Source organism: Rhinopithecus bieti, unplaced genomic scaffold (assembly GCF_001698545.2).
Source record: "Rhinopithecus bieti isolate Rb0 unplaced genomic scaffold, ASM169854v2 scaffold_9876, whole genome shotgun sequence".
Taxonomy (NCBI): domain Eukaryota; kingdom Metazoa; phylum Chordata; class Mammalia; order Primates; family Cercopithecidae; genus Rhinopithecus; species Rhinopithecus bieti.
The window spans coordinates 436,433-452,500 of NW_016806295.1; positions in this window are offsets into that span (position 1 = coordinate 436,433).

The window sequence follows — 16,068 nt, forward strand, 5'->3', positions numbered from 1 at the left end:
TGATCTTTGATGGTTTAAAGTCTGTTTTATCAGAGACTAGGATTGGAACCCCTGCCTTTTTTGTTTTCCATTTGCTTGGTAGATCTTCCTCCATCCCTTTATTTTTTGCCTATGTGTGTCTCTGCACATGAGATGCGTCTTCTGAATACAGCATACTGATGGGTCTTGACTCTTTATCCAATTTGCCAGTCTGTGTCTTTTAATTGGAGCATTTAGCCCATTTACATTTAAGGTTGATATTGTTATGTGTGAATTTGATCCTGTCATTATGATGTTAGCTGGTTATTTTGCCCGTTTGTTGATGCAGTTTCTTCCTAACATCGATGGTCTTTACAATTTGGCATGTTTTTGCAGTGACTGGTACCAGTTGTTCCTTTCCATGTTTAGTGCTTCCTTCAGAAGCTCCTGTAGGGCAGACCTGGTGGTGACAAAATCTCTCAGCATTTGCTTGTCTGTAAAGGATTTTATTTCTCCTTCACTTATGAAACTTAGTTTGGCTGGATATGAAATTCTGGGTGAAAATTCTTTTCTTTAAGAATGTTGAATATTGGCCCCCACTCTCTTCTGGCTTGTAGAGTTTGGAAGCAAACTTCTTAAAGGCAGGAAAACCAATGGTGCCTTTGTCAGAGCTTAGCTGTATCTTTACAGACAATGGTGGTAGTGAGAGGATGAAATGTTCTAGTCCCTGCAGCTCCCTGCTCCACCCTCACTGGCACTCCCAACACCCCCTGCAGAGGTGGACAGGCTCTAGAAAAGCCCTAACATGGAGTATGACCAGGGTGAGAGTGCAGCATTCTGAAGACAGAGATCTCAGTTTGGTTGATCAAAAAGAGATATTTAAGCCGGGTGCAGGGGCTCATGTCTGTAATCCCAACAATCTGGGAGGCAATGCAGGCAGATCACTGGAAATCAGGAGTTCAAGACCAGCCTGGCCAACATGGTGAAACCCCGTCTCTACTAAAAATACAAAAATTAGCCAGGCGTGGTAGCAGGTGCCAGTAATCCTAGCTTCTCGAAGGCTGAGGTGGGAGAATTGCTTGAATCCGGGAGGCGGAGGTTGCAGTGAGCCAAGATCGAACTACTCCACTCCAGCCTGGGCGACAGAGCAAGACTCTGTCTCATAAAAAAGGAGAGATATTTGGCTAGAAAAGAGATTAGGAGTCCACTGCAAAAATGTAAATATGGTCTGCATATTATACAATATTCATAGATTAATAATAAAGTTATTCAGTCCAATACAGGCTCTGTGGCTATCCAAGAGCAAGTCCTCCTTTTTGCAAATATGTAGGGCAAAGTGTTGTGAGGTCAGCAGCTTGCTTTCAAATCATTTCAAAAAAATATAGAGATATAGACAGAGATGGAAAGAGAAATAAAATGAACATGACAATCACTGAAGAGTTGGCGAATCGGAGTAAAGTGTGTTTATTGCACTACTCTTTTGGCTTCTGGTTGAATTATTACTATTATTACTATTACTATTATTTTTGAGACAAAATCTCCTTCTGTTGCCCAGGTTGGAGTGCAGTGGCACGATCTCGGCTCACTGCAACCCCCGACTCCTGGGTTCAAGAGATTCTCCTGCCTCAGCCACCTAAGTAGCTGGGATTACAGGCGCGCACCACCAGGCCTGGCAAATTTTTGTATTTTTAGTAGAGACGGGGTTTCACCATGTTGGTCAGGCTGGTTTTGAACTCCTGGCCTCATGATCCACCTGCCTCGGCCTCCCAAAGTGCTGGGATTACAGGTGTGAGCCACTGCACCCAGCTGAAAAGTTTTGAAACAGAATGTTGAGGAGAAAAGCAGGAGCTGCTAGGCCCTCTGCTGCAGCCCCTGACTTTGAAGGCATGTGTCCTGGACAGTCATGGCATTCTGGGCACTGCCCTCCCACCCTGCTCCAGTCCCGGGTGGGCATCTCCTGTGGACCAAGCGCCTTGCAGAGCCCTCTTCAGCACCGAGGGGGTGTTTATGTGGCAGCCCCATGAGAGGCAGGAGGATGCTCCCCACTTTAGGATGAGGGCCCCAGGCATTTGGGGCAGTCCAGCCAGGACTCCAGCCCAGCCTCTCCCCCGGCACGGCGCACCTTGGGCAGCCCCTGGGGGCCACAGAAGCTACTTGACTGCAGCTGCATGCTTCTCACCATGTTCCCCTGACAGACCGGACCTGAGATCTTCCCCGGGGCAGCCCACTCTGTTGACCAGGGCTGCAAGGTGGCCTGCTGCGAGAACCAATGGCAGGGCCGCCAGCTCCCCACCAGGTCTCCCCCAAGAGGTCTGTCCCTGAAGACTCAGAGTCAGCAGAGGGTGCTGAAGCTGAGCCATGAGGCTGCTGGGAGAGGAAGCCCTGGGGTGCTAAGAGCCAAAGGGGCAAAGCCAGCAGAGATGGGCAGCCACAGCATCTGCAGGAGAAAGGATGGGAGCCAGGAAAGGGGCTGCCCATGGCACTCACTGCCAGGTGGTCTTCCTGTCCAAGCATCCAGTTGCCCTTTCCCAGGCCTTGTTCCTGCAGGTCCCTCCAGCAGAACTCCCAAAGTCCACTGGTGAGCTCTGCTCACTGCATACTTGCAAGGAGCTGCGCTGGGTCCAGACATGGCACTGGAGAGGGCTGTATGTGCGAGGGGCAGCCCTGCCGCAGGAAAAGAGGACCTCCTTCTTCTCTCTCATAATGCAGCTGGAGGATGCAGCAGGGTGAGTGCAGCATCTCCTCTGCCTGTGGGGGGCTCCTGGACCGCCAGCAAGGTTCTGGGTCCCGGGCAGTGGGTGGAGGGAGAACAGAAGGCAGCAAGACCTCCCAGTTCAGAGATCCCTTGGAAATGACAGATATCGTGCTGGGCCCTTAGATCCTACGGACGGACCCAAATGTGGTCTCGTGGCACACCCAGCTGCCAGGGAGGTTGGCGAGTCAGGGATTTTTATTTGTTTGCCCCTTGTCTCTGCTCAGAGGCCCTTGGGAAGATATACCCGCAGTGAAGCAATGCTCTCAGGAGCAGTCATCCTCGATGTGTCCCTCTGGGAAGTGGCCTTTGGTTGCAATCTCTGGAGCTGACTCCTGAATCATAGAAATTCCTCCTCTGCCAGGGCAAATTCCACAGCATGCAGGGTTCTAAAGAAAAGATACATCTCAGCTTGGCACTTGTGAAATTATAGCTTATTTTTTAAAAGAAAAATCTCTATTCTCATAAAGAAATTTGGTTTCCTGGAAGGAGGTAGGGAGACTGGGTTGTGGTGTCTTGGGCTTCCCCAAAGTCCTTATGAATCAGACACCATCAAACGTCAGCATGGAGAGGGCTCAGCCCTGTCAGCTCTCTGTGGCAGACTGTGCTTCCTAAAGAATGCCACACTGCTGTCTCCAGTTCCACAGGCTCCTCTAGTCCCTTGTAATTCTTCCACCAAGAGGTGGAATCTACATCCCCATTCCCTTGAACTTAGGTGGATCACTGTATCTGCCTAACCCACGTGACTTCTGAATGCCAGGTTGTAAAAATGTCATGCACTTCCGCCTTGATCTCTTGAGACACCCGCTCTTAGAACACAGCCCACCATACTGTGAGGAAGTGCAAGCAGCCTATCTAGAGGGTAAGGACAAAATGCCCAATCTCACAGATGTGGCTGATCTCCCGTTAAACAACTAGGACCAATGTGAACCCACCATCATGAAAGAGAGTCTTCCTGTCCCAGCTGAGCCACCCCAACTGACTCTGCATGGAACCAAGATGAGCCATCCTCTCTAAGCCTTGTCCAAATAGCAGAGCTGTGAGCAAAATAAACGGCAGTCAGAGCTGGGCACAGTGGCTCATACAAATAATCTCAGCACTTTGAGAGGCCAAGGCAGGAGGATCATTTGAGTCTGGGAGGTTGAGGCTCCAGTGAGCTGTGACTGTGCACTCCAGCCTGGGCAACAGAACAAGACCTCGTCTCAAAAAAGTAAAAATAGAAGTAGGCCAGACATGGTGGCTCATGCCTGTTATCCCAGTACTTTGGGAAGTTGAGGTGGGTGTATCGCTTGAGTCCAGGAGTTTGAGACCAGCCTGCGCAAAATAGTGTGACCCCATCTCTAGTTTTAAAAAAAAAATGAAAAAGATAAATAAATGGCAGTTGTTGTTTCAAGCCACTAGGTGTGTGGTGGATTTTACGCAGCAATGGTAAGCCATTTCAAATGAGGAAACTGAGCTGTAGAAAGCAGAGGTGATTTGCATGCATTTCCACAGAGGGGTGGTGGCAGAGACATGGCTCCAGGACCCTGGACTGCAGTTCTGGTGCTCCGGGATGGCCAGGCAGGAGAGAAATATATATTCTGGCTGCTGGTGGAGAGGACCAAAGACCACCTAACTCTTCTGGAGATGAGCTCTCAGAGATCAGAGGTGGCTGTATGCCAATGAAGGTGTTCTGGTCTGCTAATTACCTGAGGGTCCTTCAGGGCAGGCCTGGACTTCTTCCAAAATGGCAAACTTGGAGTCAGGACTGGGCTAAGAGCTGTTCTATCCATTCCCTCTCTCACATCCTAGAGCAGAGCCCCTCCCTGCCTCACCCAGCCCTGTCTCTAGGCAGATATCAATGATCTTAGAGTATATGTAAGTTCTGTATACCCAATGGCCACAGCTGATTGGACTGGGGTGGGCCCCAGACCTCAAAGTTGGCCCATCTTTAGGTGGCCTGTGACTTAGTCTGGCAGAAGAGGTTATGCCAAAATGGATTATTATGATTATATGGGTCAGTTTTCTTCAGCAACTTAATTTATAGATACCAAGAAAACTAGGTCATTTGCAGAAGGACATGATGAAGGAAGAGGACCTAGAAATACCATGATGGATTCTACATAAGCCAGTTGTGAAAAAAGAACTATGGTGAGCTTATCTTTTAGGATCTGTGGGGTGTTTTTTGTTTGTTTTTTGTTGTTGTTGTTGTTGCTGTTGTTGTTTTGAGATGGAGTTTTGCTCTTGTTGCCCAGGCTGGAGTGCAATGGTGCGATCTCAGCTCACTGCAACCTCCGCCTCCCGGATTCAAGCAATTCTCCTGCCTCAGGCTCCTAAGTAGCTGGGATTACAGGTGCCTGTCACCATGCCCAGCTAATTTTTTGTAATTTTAGTAGAGACAGGGTTTCACCATATTGGCCAGGCTGGTCTCGAACTCCTGACCTCAGGTGATCCACCTACCTCAGCCTCCCAAAGCACTGAGATTACAGGAGTGAGCCACCGTGCTCGGCCAGGATCTGTGTTTATCTGGAAATAACCTTGGCTTAAATATCAAGAAATGTTAGTTCCCCAACCCCCTCAATAAAAGAAACTCAGTGTTAGGCAGTTTAAGTAAGTTATGGGAGGCTCCATAATGTCACCAGGGACCCAGGCTTCATTCAGCTTTCCCTTTGATTTTTAGCATATGATTTCCAGACTCAGAGTTGCTTCATACTCACGAAATGGCTGCTGGAGTACCAGCTATCACATCTGCATTCCAAACAGCCAGTAACAGGAAGAGGCAAAGGGCGCATTTTAGCTACTTGTTCCCATTTTTAAAAAGTTTTTGGCAAGCGTTACCTAACAACTTCTCAGTAACCTCCAATTCTTTCAAGGGAGGCTGGGAAATGTAGGTTTTTAGCCAGGTACTTTGCTGCTTAGAAAACAGTTACAGAAGGAAGGGAGTAACAGATACTGGGTAGGTGTGGTGGTTTTGAAACATGTTTCCAAATGTGTGGAAGTTTCTCCCTTCAAAAGGCAGAGCCAAATTTCCCTCCCTTTGAATCTGGGCCAGACTTAGTAACTCAGAAGAGCCAACTAATAAATAGGGGAAAAGTGATGCTCTGTGGTGTCTGAAGCTAGGCCATAAAAAGAACAGTTGTCCCCTGGTTCTCCCTCTTGATCACTTGCTCTAGGTCAGGAAAGCCAGCTGCCATGTTATGAGGATGCTCAAGCAGCCCTGTGGAAAAGTCCAAGTGAGAAGGAACTGAGGTTTCCCATTAACAGCCAATGCCGACTTTCCAGTCATGTGAGTTACTATCATGGAAACAGATTCTCCAACCCCAATCTAGGGCAACCGCAGCCCCAGTCAATGTCATGACTATAATCTCATGAGAAACCCCAAGTCAGCATCCCCCAATGTAGCCACTTCCAAATCCATAGAAACTGCAAGCATGGTAGTAAATGTTTATTGTTACTTTGAGCCACTAAGTTTTAGTGTATTTGGTTATGCAGCAATAGCTGCCTAACAGTAAACAATGAGCAGTGGCCGTCATAATCTACAAAAAGAGAAAACTAGTCTGTTGATGGCAGAAAAGAGCAAAGAAATGGTTCTTTCCTGAAGAAAATGAAGGTTATCAGCTAGGGTCAAATGCCCTCCTATCAACAAAGATCTCTTCTCCGGCTCACTCTTCTGTTGCCCTTGACCCAGCCTAGATGCTACCGACTGGTACTCACTTTAGCAGTAACAAAAGAAAAACTACTTCATGTGTATCAGAACAGCTAACCCTTGCCATCTTTCAGCTCTAGATGCAAACAGCCCAGAATTCAAGGCAGTCATAGCCTACATTGTTCATGATAAATCCTCCCAATCCCATTAATGAGAACACTCATTAGACAGGATTCCCGTGACAGCCCAGAATGAACCAGCCTGGCTCTCCCTGGATTGATCTGGTAAGTCCCTGCACTAATTGGCCAGTAGGCTGGCGGTAGGGGCACCAGTGTGAGGTGAAAGGATTCTAGGCTGAGAGCCTGGGCTCTGCATCTTGCTTCATGTGGCTCTAGAAGTCTCTTGGCCTGACTGAGGCTCACTTTTCTCACCTGGAAATGGGAATGAACGGCACCTTCCGTGTAGAGTTCCTGTGTGTGTGTCAATGTGCCTGGTGAGCACTGATGGGTGGGGGCTTATTGCTATTGACCAGAAGCTTGGCAGGAATCTCAGAGTCAATGGGATAAAATGCAGCATTTGACCCTGAGACCCAAGCGGGGAGAGGATCACCAGTTACGAATGGCAGACAACCAAGGAGTGAGAGGGGGAGGGGTCACGTAGAATGGACAATTGTCATCAAGCCTGGAGATCTTCCCAGATCATGAGAGAGGGCAGGGATCCCATGTCAGTTGTCATGTTTAGGAGCGGGAGCCATCTGCTCTGGCAAGCCTAGAAGGGATCGTCCGTCATTTTAACATGCTTCCCTCGTACATTTGTTGCAGGTACATTTGTTGCAGACGCTGTAAATACCTCTCGGGTGTTTCGATGGCTCAGATTCAGAAGCATTGCTGGTTTTAATCTTTCCCCATGTAAATGTGCACCAGATGCGAAGTTGGCTTTTGTCCTTTACAACTTTATCAATTATTTTGCACTCTGGACTACTGGGAGACAGGGCATAAAAACACAGTTTTCTACACCAACCCCATGTCATACGACAGAAAATGGCTTGTTCTTTGTAAAACGCCAAACTGTAAGCGACTGAGATGAGGTTTTTGATCAGAAATTCCTCATCCAACAAACCCATTCTGACATGGTCAGGCTTGAGGACTGTAAAACCTTTGGGGTCTAAGCCCTCCTTGGATGGAAGGCTTCCTTGGTGACATTATAAGTACGTCAGGACACAGGTCAAAAGCAGAGAGGAGAGTCGGGCGGGGTGGGGCTTGAGCCTTACACATGACTCCTGGGCTGAGGAGGACATTGCCTGCCTTCTGAGTTGGGGGGCACTGAGCGCTGACATTATGAGACATCCTGGATAAACCAAACTACCCTCAGCTCCAGGCTGGACTCTGTGAGCGGAAGCAGGGCTTGCAGGCAATGGCTGCCCTGGGAAGAAGGGAGGACAGTGCCCAGAGTGGGCATCTCACAGCCTGGCTGTCACCAGGAAGCCTAGAGAGCAACACTCCAGAAAAATGTCCAGCCCCATTCTACCTGGTACCTGTTGTTTTTCTTCCATCCCAGTTTCCACATTGATTCCAGGAGGCTAAGTCCCAATAACAGGTGGACCCCAATGTCTACTGCGGCTCAAACGCAGTGATGGTTCGGGAGCATGTTCTTGACCAAAAGACTTTTGGGCCCAGGCTCGTTCTATTTGGTGGCTCCATCATCCCCTAGAGCTTTGTTGCCATAAGCATGCAGATGGCAGGCGGGGAAGGGAAGCTGCAGCATGGAGACCTGCTCTCTTAAAAGCCCCAGTGCAGAGGTGACAAGCAGCCCCTCCACCCATACTCCCATGTTGAGAATTAGTCACCTGGTCACACCTAACTACAAGGTGTCTGGGAAGGCTGGGTGCTGTGGCTCACGGCTGTAATCCCAGCACTTTGGGAGGCCTAGGCAGGCAGATCACCTGGCTAACATGGTGAAACCCCATCTCTCCTAAAAATACAAAAATTAGCTGGGCATGGTGGTGGGCACCTGTAATCCTAGCTACTCAGGAAGCTGAGGCAGGAGAATCACTTGAACCCAGGAGGCAAAGGCTGCAGTGAGCAGAAATTGTGCCACAGTAGTCCAGCCTGAGCAACAGAGCGAGGCTCCATCTGAAAAAAAAAAAAAAGTGTCTGGGAAGTGAACTGAGTCGCAACTGTGGAAAGAGAGGAGAGATTTCACTGAGCAGCTAGTGCTCTCTGATCCCATCTTCTGATTTTCGTTTTTCCTTACATCTAAGTTAAACATGCACATTACTTGAAGAGTCAGATAGTTCTACCAGGTTTGTTAGGAAACACAACAGTCCTTCCCTCTTTTCCTCCCCTTTCCCTCCCCAGAAATGATCTCTTTTTCTTCTTTTACCTAATTATTTCCATGACTCAAACAGCATGGGTATTCGTTTTCCACTGCTGCATAACAGAACAGCACAAGCTTAGTGGCTGGAGACAGCAACGGTTTAGTATCTCGAGGTTCTGTGATCAGAAGCCTGGGCATGGTGCAGCTGGGTTTTCTGCTCAGGGTCTCACAAAGCTAAAATCAAGGTATTGCCCAGGCTGTGTTCTCTACAGCTTGGGTCCTTGTGCAAGCTCCATATGGTAGGAGTCTTCTTTGTGGCTAGAGGGCTGAGGTCTCCATTTCAGTTGACTGCCATCCGGGGGCCAGTGTCAACTACCAGAAGCTGCCGGAGTTCCTTGCCATGTGGCCCCTTCGTCTTTAAAGCCAGCAATAGACTCTTCCTCACTTCAAATCACTGTCATGCTTCTACTCTCTCTGAGTGCCCTGTCTCTGACCTTTGACCCAGATTGAAAGGGCTCATGGGATTATCACAGGCCCACCCAGATACTGTCTCCCTATTTTCCAGTCAACTGATTTGGGACCTTGATCACATCTGCAAAACCCCTCACAGAAACACCGAGTGTTTGACTAACTGGGAGAAAGAAGGTGAGCACAGACCACAGGCAGGATGCTGGCGCCATCTTAGAATTCTGCCAACCACAGCACGATTGCATTGCTGCTTCTCGGTTTTTCAGTTTGGAGCCGTGTCTGCTAACTTCCTTGGAGCTGTGTCTGTTGACTTCCCATTATGTATGTAGATAGGGACTTCCCTCCCACCCCTCTGCTATTGTACACCTGAGTGCCCCATTCCCCTACCAGATCCATGCAGAAAAGCTTACTAGATCAGTGTTCAGTATTCATTATTACCATTACGAAAACACTATTTGCAACTGTGCCAAGTAGTCAACTATAACGGACTTTCCTTTTCTTTTCTTTGGAGCTCTTTATTGTCTTTTCTCTTCATTTAGTTTTCTATCTACTTATTATTTCAATCCCAAACCCTTCACCAGTTTTCTCAATCTTCTCAAGTCAGATTGGGTATTGGAGAAACTCTTGATGTGTCCCTGAATAGCTCAGTTCCTTGCCTTCTGGGGACATCATGGGTCTACTCCTGGCTCCCTGTGAATAAGATGGTGTCTTAGTCTGTTCAGGCTGCTATTACAAAATCACCACAAACTGGGAGGCTTATGAACAACAAAAATTTATATCTCACAGTTCTGGAGGCCAGAAAGTCCAAGAACAAGGAGCTGGCAGATCTGGTGTCTGGTAAAGCCCTGCTTTCTGGTTCATAGAAGGCCATCTCCTTACTATAACCTCACATGGTGGAAGCGCCGGGGAGTACGCTGGGAGTACTCTAGGGTCTTATTTATTTATTTATTTATTTATTATTTATTTACAGTCTTGCTCACCTAGGCTGGAGTGCAGTGGAATGATCTCAGCTAACTGCAACCTCTGCCTCCTAGGTCCAAGTGATTCTCCTACCTCAGCCTCCCAAGTAGCTGGGATTACAGGTGTGCACCACCAAGTGTGGCTAATTTTTGTACTTTTTTTTAGTAGAGACAGGGTTTCACCATGTCGGCCAGGCTAGTCTCGAACTCCTGACCTCAAGTCATGAGTTGCTGGTATTATAGGCGAGAGCTACTGCGCCCTGCCTGGGGTCTCTTTTCTAAGGACACTAATTCCACTCATGAGGGCTCTGCTCTCATGACCTAATTACCTCTCAAAGATCTCTCCTCTAACTATCGTTACATTGGGATTAAGATTTCAACATATGAATCCTGGAGAAACACATTCAGTCTTTAGTAGACGGTCCATGTGAGCAGTTATGAGCAGAAATGATGTGTGTTACTTCTGGGCCAATGCAAGACCTTACAGAAAGTCCCTTTTTCCTCTGCCATGGTGACTGTCAGAGAGTGGCTGCTTTGTTGATCTGAGTGGTGGGGTAAGGATGATAGTGACAGAGAGCAAAGTCTCCATCCAACCCTCAATGTACTGAGAATTAGGCTTTTGCTATTTTAAGCCACTGAGCTTCAGGAACTATTTGTTACTGTAACATAACTTAGCTGATCCTGACTGATCCAGAGAATAGTAACCAGGAATGGGGCACTGCTGCAACAGAAATCAAGATACGTGGCTGATCAAGCAGGTAGTGGGAAAATGGATTCTGAAGGCTGGAAGCATGGCCATCCATGTAATGAACGGCATAATATTTGGTAAATTGTCACACTGGATAACTTAAAAGCTTCAGGGAAGAGACTAAGGGTGTTACTCTACCATCAAAGACTGAGAGGCTCAGAGGATCTGCAATCAAGTTGAGAGAGAGGCATGTCTTGAAAAGTACTGTGAGTGGATAGTGACAATGAAACCAAGTGGAAGCAAAGATACTAGGTAAGATGTTAACTACATTTTCAAGAAACTAGCAGTGCCCAAAATTAGGAGTAATACAACCTGTGGCTGGAACTTAAAATAACTCTTGGTCTCCAACCTTCTACAGGTAGAAAATGGGCTGAGAAAACTGCTCAGCCTACAAAAGCAAAAGGACATATTTCCCCAATATCCACTTCATGTGCAGCCAAGGAGGATACCTGCAAAAGGAAAAACTTCCCGAGGGTGGAGCAAAGCCCTTGGTTGCCCCATCCCCAAACTCCACAGCAAGCAGATTTGAGGCTATTCAAGGACTAGTCTCACTTTAGAGCAGGGGCCATATCTGCCCAGCGGGGTTTCAGGATTGCTACAGATAGTGTCTACTGCACGTCTCCCCCTCCTCCCTTTTCTGAATTCGGCTGTTTGTTGTGTTATTCCATCTCTTTGTACTTCTAGCATTGGGTGTGCATATGAGCAGCGGGGGCCCAGACAATTCATCTTTAGGTCATAGGTCTCTAGACCAAGAGGAACCACATGAGCCACATGAAGAAGCCACTGTTTCTCCCACAGGGGTCCTGGGCTTTGAACTGGCTGCCACAGAATGTCCGTCACCTCAAATTCCTGTTATCCTGTCTCTACCCTCTAGACCCAGACTAAAAAGGCATGTGAGATGGGTCAGGCCTACCTGGGGAGGGGTAAAATGTATTTCGTGTATGGGAAAGAAGGGATAGCTAACAACCTTGGGTCCATGCTATCCCTTGTCTTCTGTGTGGCAACCAGCACATTCTACACAGAGGCTGCTCCATCAACCTGCTGTCCCCAAGTGCCTCCCTATGGACACACAGCATGGCCAGAAATAAACCTTTGAGCTTTGCAGTGTGGCCCAGACTCTCCTGACTGATACAGGGAGTCTGTTCATCCTATCTCTTGAAACTGTTCCTGGAGCTGCCGATCTGCTCCAGCCTGGGCTGCTGACCCTCTGCACCTGGCTGGGCAGCTATCACCTGGGACTTCCATTCCCTTCCATCCTGCAATGACTTCCCTGCTTTCCGGATCACATGTCTCCCACTTTCTTGGTTTACATCTTTGTTTTGATGAAGTATAATCCCTGGTGGCTTCCTACTGTGAGAAAGGATGCATGCGAGATAAATTTTTTGAAATCTCATGCATCTGAAATTACTTGGTTGATAGTTTGGCTGGGTGAAGGTTGGAAAATAATTTTCCTTTTCATTTATTTCCCACGGCTTTGTTCCCTTCCTTCTAACTTCAACTGGTTGTTGTGGAGAGGCCCACAGTCATTCTGACCCAACTATCCGTATGTGACTTGTTTTAATATCAGGACACTTTTGTTCCCTGCATTCTGAAATTCACCAATGATACGTCTTGGCATAGAGCTATTTTTTCCCACTGTGTAGGGCTCTCTCCCTTTCAGCTTATGTCCGTGAAGACCTCTCTTGAATTCTTGAATTAACAATTCATTGATGATTTTCTCTCTTGTGTTTTCCCTGATCACCTGTGGGGTCCCTATTCATTGATCAATGAAATTTTTTGGTTGGTCCACTCATTTAGCTTTTCTCTATTTTCCGTTTTTTTTTTTTTTTTTTTTTTTTTTAATTTCGGTTCTACTTTCAAGGAGGTTTTTCACTTTTACATTTCTGCTACCTTGTAAACATCTCAAGAACACTTTTCTTTCCCTGAATGTTTCTGTATATATGTTCTTCCTTCACAGGTTGTATGTCTTTTAAAATTTAATGACATTATTGGTGGTTTTGTTGATGTTTACTTCCTTCTGCATGGACTGTTTCTTCCAACTTGCTTTTTTAAAACTCTATGCTAACTTTGTATTTCATGACATAGGGTTTCCTGAGATGCCGATCAGCTCTGGCTGCCTGCTTGTATTTTGCCTGGGAGGGACTGAGAGACTGACAAGAACTTCTGTGCACATGAGTGGCGGTGTTAACTGTGGCCTTCCCTATCAGGTAGTTGGGCAGCCACAAATGTCAGAATGTCTGGGTGTTTCCCCTTGGCATGGTTGGCTCCCCCAGGAAAGACCCTTCTAGTCTCCTGGCTGCTTGCATTCTGAAATCCCAGAAAGGGGCTTGTGGGTCTCAGCATCCAGTATCCATGTGTGCATTTGAATCGCCTGATCCTATTACTGTATGTCTGTCCTTAATTGTGCCTGCTGTCCACCCACCCCAGACGCTTCCTTTTACTTTTTTCAGGTCACAAATATCCAGCCTTTTGTCAGAACAAGGAAGGGGCACTTGTCAGGCTGCATGAAATTGTGGTGCAAATATGGGCATCTGAGTGTTCCTCAAGCAGACGTTCTGCCAACCTTACTTTCACCCCAGTTTACTCTCACATTCTGAGGTACGTAGTGCCACCCATTAGTGAACCTTCTGGGTGATTCCATGGAGTATATTCTTAGCTTTCCTTCCTAGCTACTATCTCAGGGTTTCATTTTCTTGAATCTGCTAAGTATTTTAGCTTCAAAAACTGTGTTGCTGTTACTTCCTCTCTTGTTCTCCCCGTCTTTGTGGATTTCTGCCTTCTAACAAATGCTCCAAAAGGAAGTTAAAGTCAACACATACTAACCGTCCACCAACTTTACCCAGAAACTCAACCACCCTTTCAGTCTTTAGTCTCTATACTCCCCAGACACATCTGCTCTGCTTTTCTGCTGCTTCCATTTGAAATGAGACGGCCCAGTCCTCACATATACATAGGCCATCTCTGTCAAAATCTTACTTAGCAAAAAAAAAAACATGGACTCTTAGCTAAGAGATTTTCTCTGGGGAAGAGCTGTGTCTGTCCGGAAGACACTTCCATGCAGGTTTGGGATAAAGTCAGTGAACACCACGACAATCATCAAACGCTTGGGTGGATTTTTGAGAAACCGGCCAGGGGGCTCAGTTTTCTATCCAGAATGCCACAGAATACAGTCAAAATTCTTTGGCACCCACATTCTTGGGAAACTCTTGGAGGGGGTGCATTGGTGCTGAGGACCCTTGGCCACGCAGGGCATCCCCTCACCCAAGGCAGGCCTGTTTTGTTCATGGCTATAGTAGTCCAATACCTAGAATAGTGCACACTCTAGTAGGCCTACCACTGTGTATGCTGGCTGCGGTGACCCAGTGGAGAGACGTGGCACCTTGAAGATTGGGGAGAATTCTGCTGGCTGGAAATGGGCCAGGAGGGTATGGGTGGCTGATAAGCTGGTGTAGGACCACTCCTTCCTTAAGAAATGACTGACTGTGACATGTGGTGGGAATGGAGGAACATTCCGAATCATTATTTGGTCAGGACACACGTCTCTTAAATGTCATCAACACAATCTGCCTGGAAGAAACATGATTACTTTCTGCCAAGCACAGACCCTCCTAGAGGGACCAGACCCAGCCCAGCACCTTTACAGTCAACCCAGAAGGGAGCAACTCAATCAACGAGACCGCATTTTAGGGTTTTAGTTACAGATACTGAGGGTGCTCAAACATCCATGCAATTTGCTGTTCACCATAACACGCAACCCGGAATGGCTGTTTCCGTCCCCCGTCGGTTACCTGAAAAGCAGTCTTACTGGGCCCCAATCCCAAATCAATTTGGTGAGAACCTGAACTCCGCTATTAACATTAATTCTGGGAGAAGAATGACACCCCCCTCCCACTGCTGGGGTTCACTGAGGGTGAGTGCCCGGGCTCCTTCATTCTCCAGGCTCCTCTCAGAACACAGCAAGGGTGGCCGACTCCTTCGAATGTCCATTAAGCACAATGCACCGGGATGAGGCAGTAGGCGGTTTGCTGAGCCCTGTTCCGAGGCAGTGGGAAGTTATTCACCGGCGTCTCCGAGGACAGCCCAGGCCTGGAGAATGGCTGGGGCCGCGGGCTGGAGTAGGGGTTACCGGTGAGAGTCAAGGGCAAGTTGGCCAGGCCCGGGCCGGGGAGGCGCGGGCAGGACGCAGCCGAGCATTTCCTCCGGGAGGCCCAGACAGCGGGTGGGTGGGGCGCGGTGGGCGGGGTCCTCGCAGCTGGTGGCGTTTGAAGCCCCCCCGACCGCGGTGGGAGAGGGGCAGCCTAGAAGAGTTGGCAGCGGGCCTGGGGCGAGAGGGGGAGGAAGGGGCCCCGCGTTCCCTCAGCAGCGGCGCCGGCCGCCCTGGCACGTAGTTCGCTTCTAGAGGCACAGGCCGCGGTGGGCGCGCCCCCCGGGCTGCCAGGCTCACCGCCAGCCGAGACCAGTCCTGCTCGGGCTGACCCGAGCTCAAGGGCAGCGCGGCCGCACACTGGACCCCGGCCGCCAGGAACGAGCCCGAGGAGTCTGTCCCTCCCGCAGGAACTGCCCCGCCCGGACTCCCGGAGCTCTGCAGGGCAAGGGCGTGGAGCGGGCGAGCGGCCTGAGGCTCTAGGCGCCGCCACCCGGCAAGCTGGCGGCTGAGAGTGCGGCGTGAGTGCTTTCCGCCCCCAGGCAGGCCCGCGCCCGGCCGAGCAGACACGCCTCCCCGCCGGCGCCCATCGCGGGAGGAACAAATGGCGCCCTCCAGAAAGCACTCCCCTCCACGCCGGGGGCGAAGGCTGTCCACCACACAAAAGCTCCGGCAGGGAAGTGCCCGCTGTGTCCCCACCGCGGGAGGTACGGGCAGCCGCTCCGCGCCGCGACTAGCCGGCCCACAGCCCCCGGACGTCATGCGTCAGCGCGCCCCGCTCCAGTTTCCGCCCCTCCTCCCACCGGCCCAGGGGACACGCCCACTGGCGCGCGCAGGTCCCGGGACCCGGCTCACCCCTCTAACGGCCCGGATTGGCCTGGCCGTGCACTCACGGGCCAATGGCGTCCGTCCCGGCCCTCGGTCACGCCCCCTTCCCCAGGCGCGGGCACGCGACCGCTCCGTTCCTCCGGTGCGCGCTCTGGGCGCCCCGCCCCCTCCGCGCGCGCAGCTCCCCGCGGCCGCGGCCGCCTGTAACCTGCGCCGCCAGGATGTGGCTGGGGGCTGACGTCGGGTCCAGATGTGGCCCCGGCCCCGCCC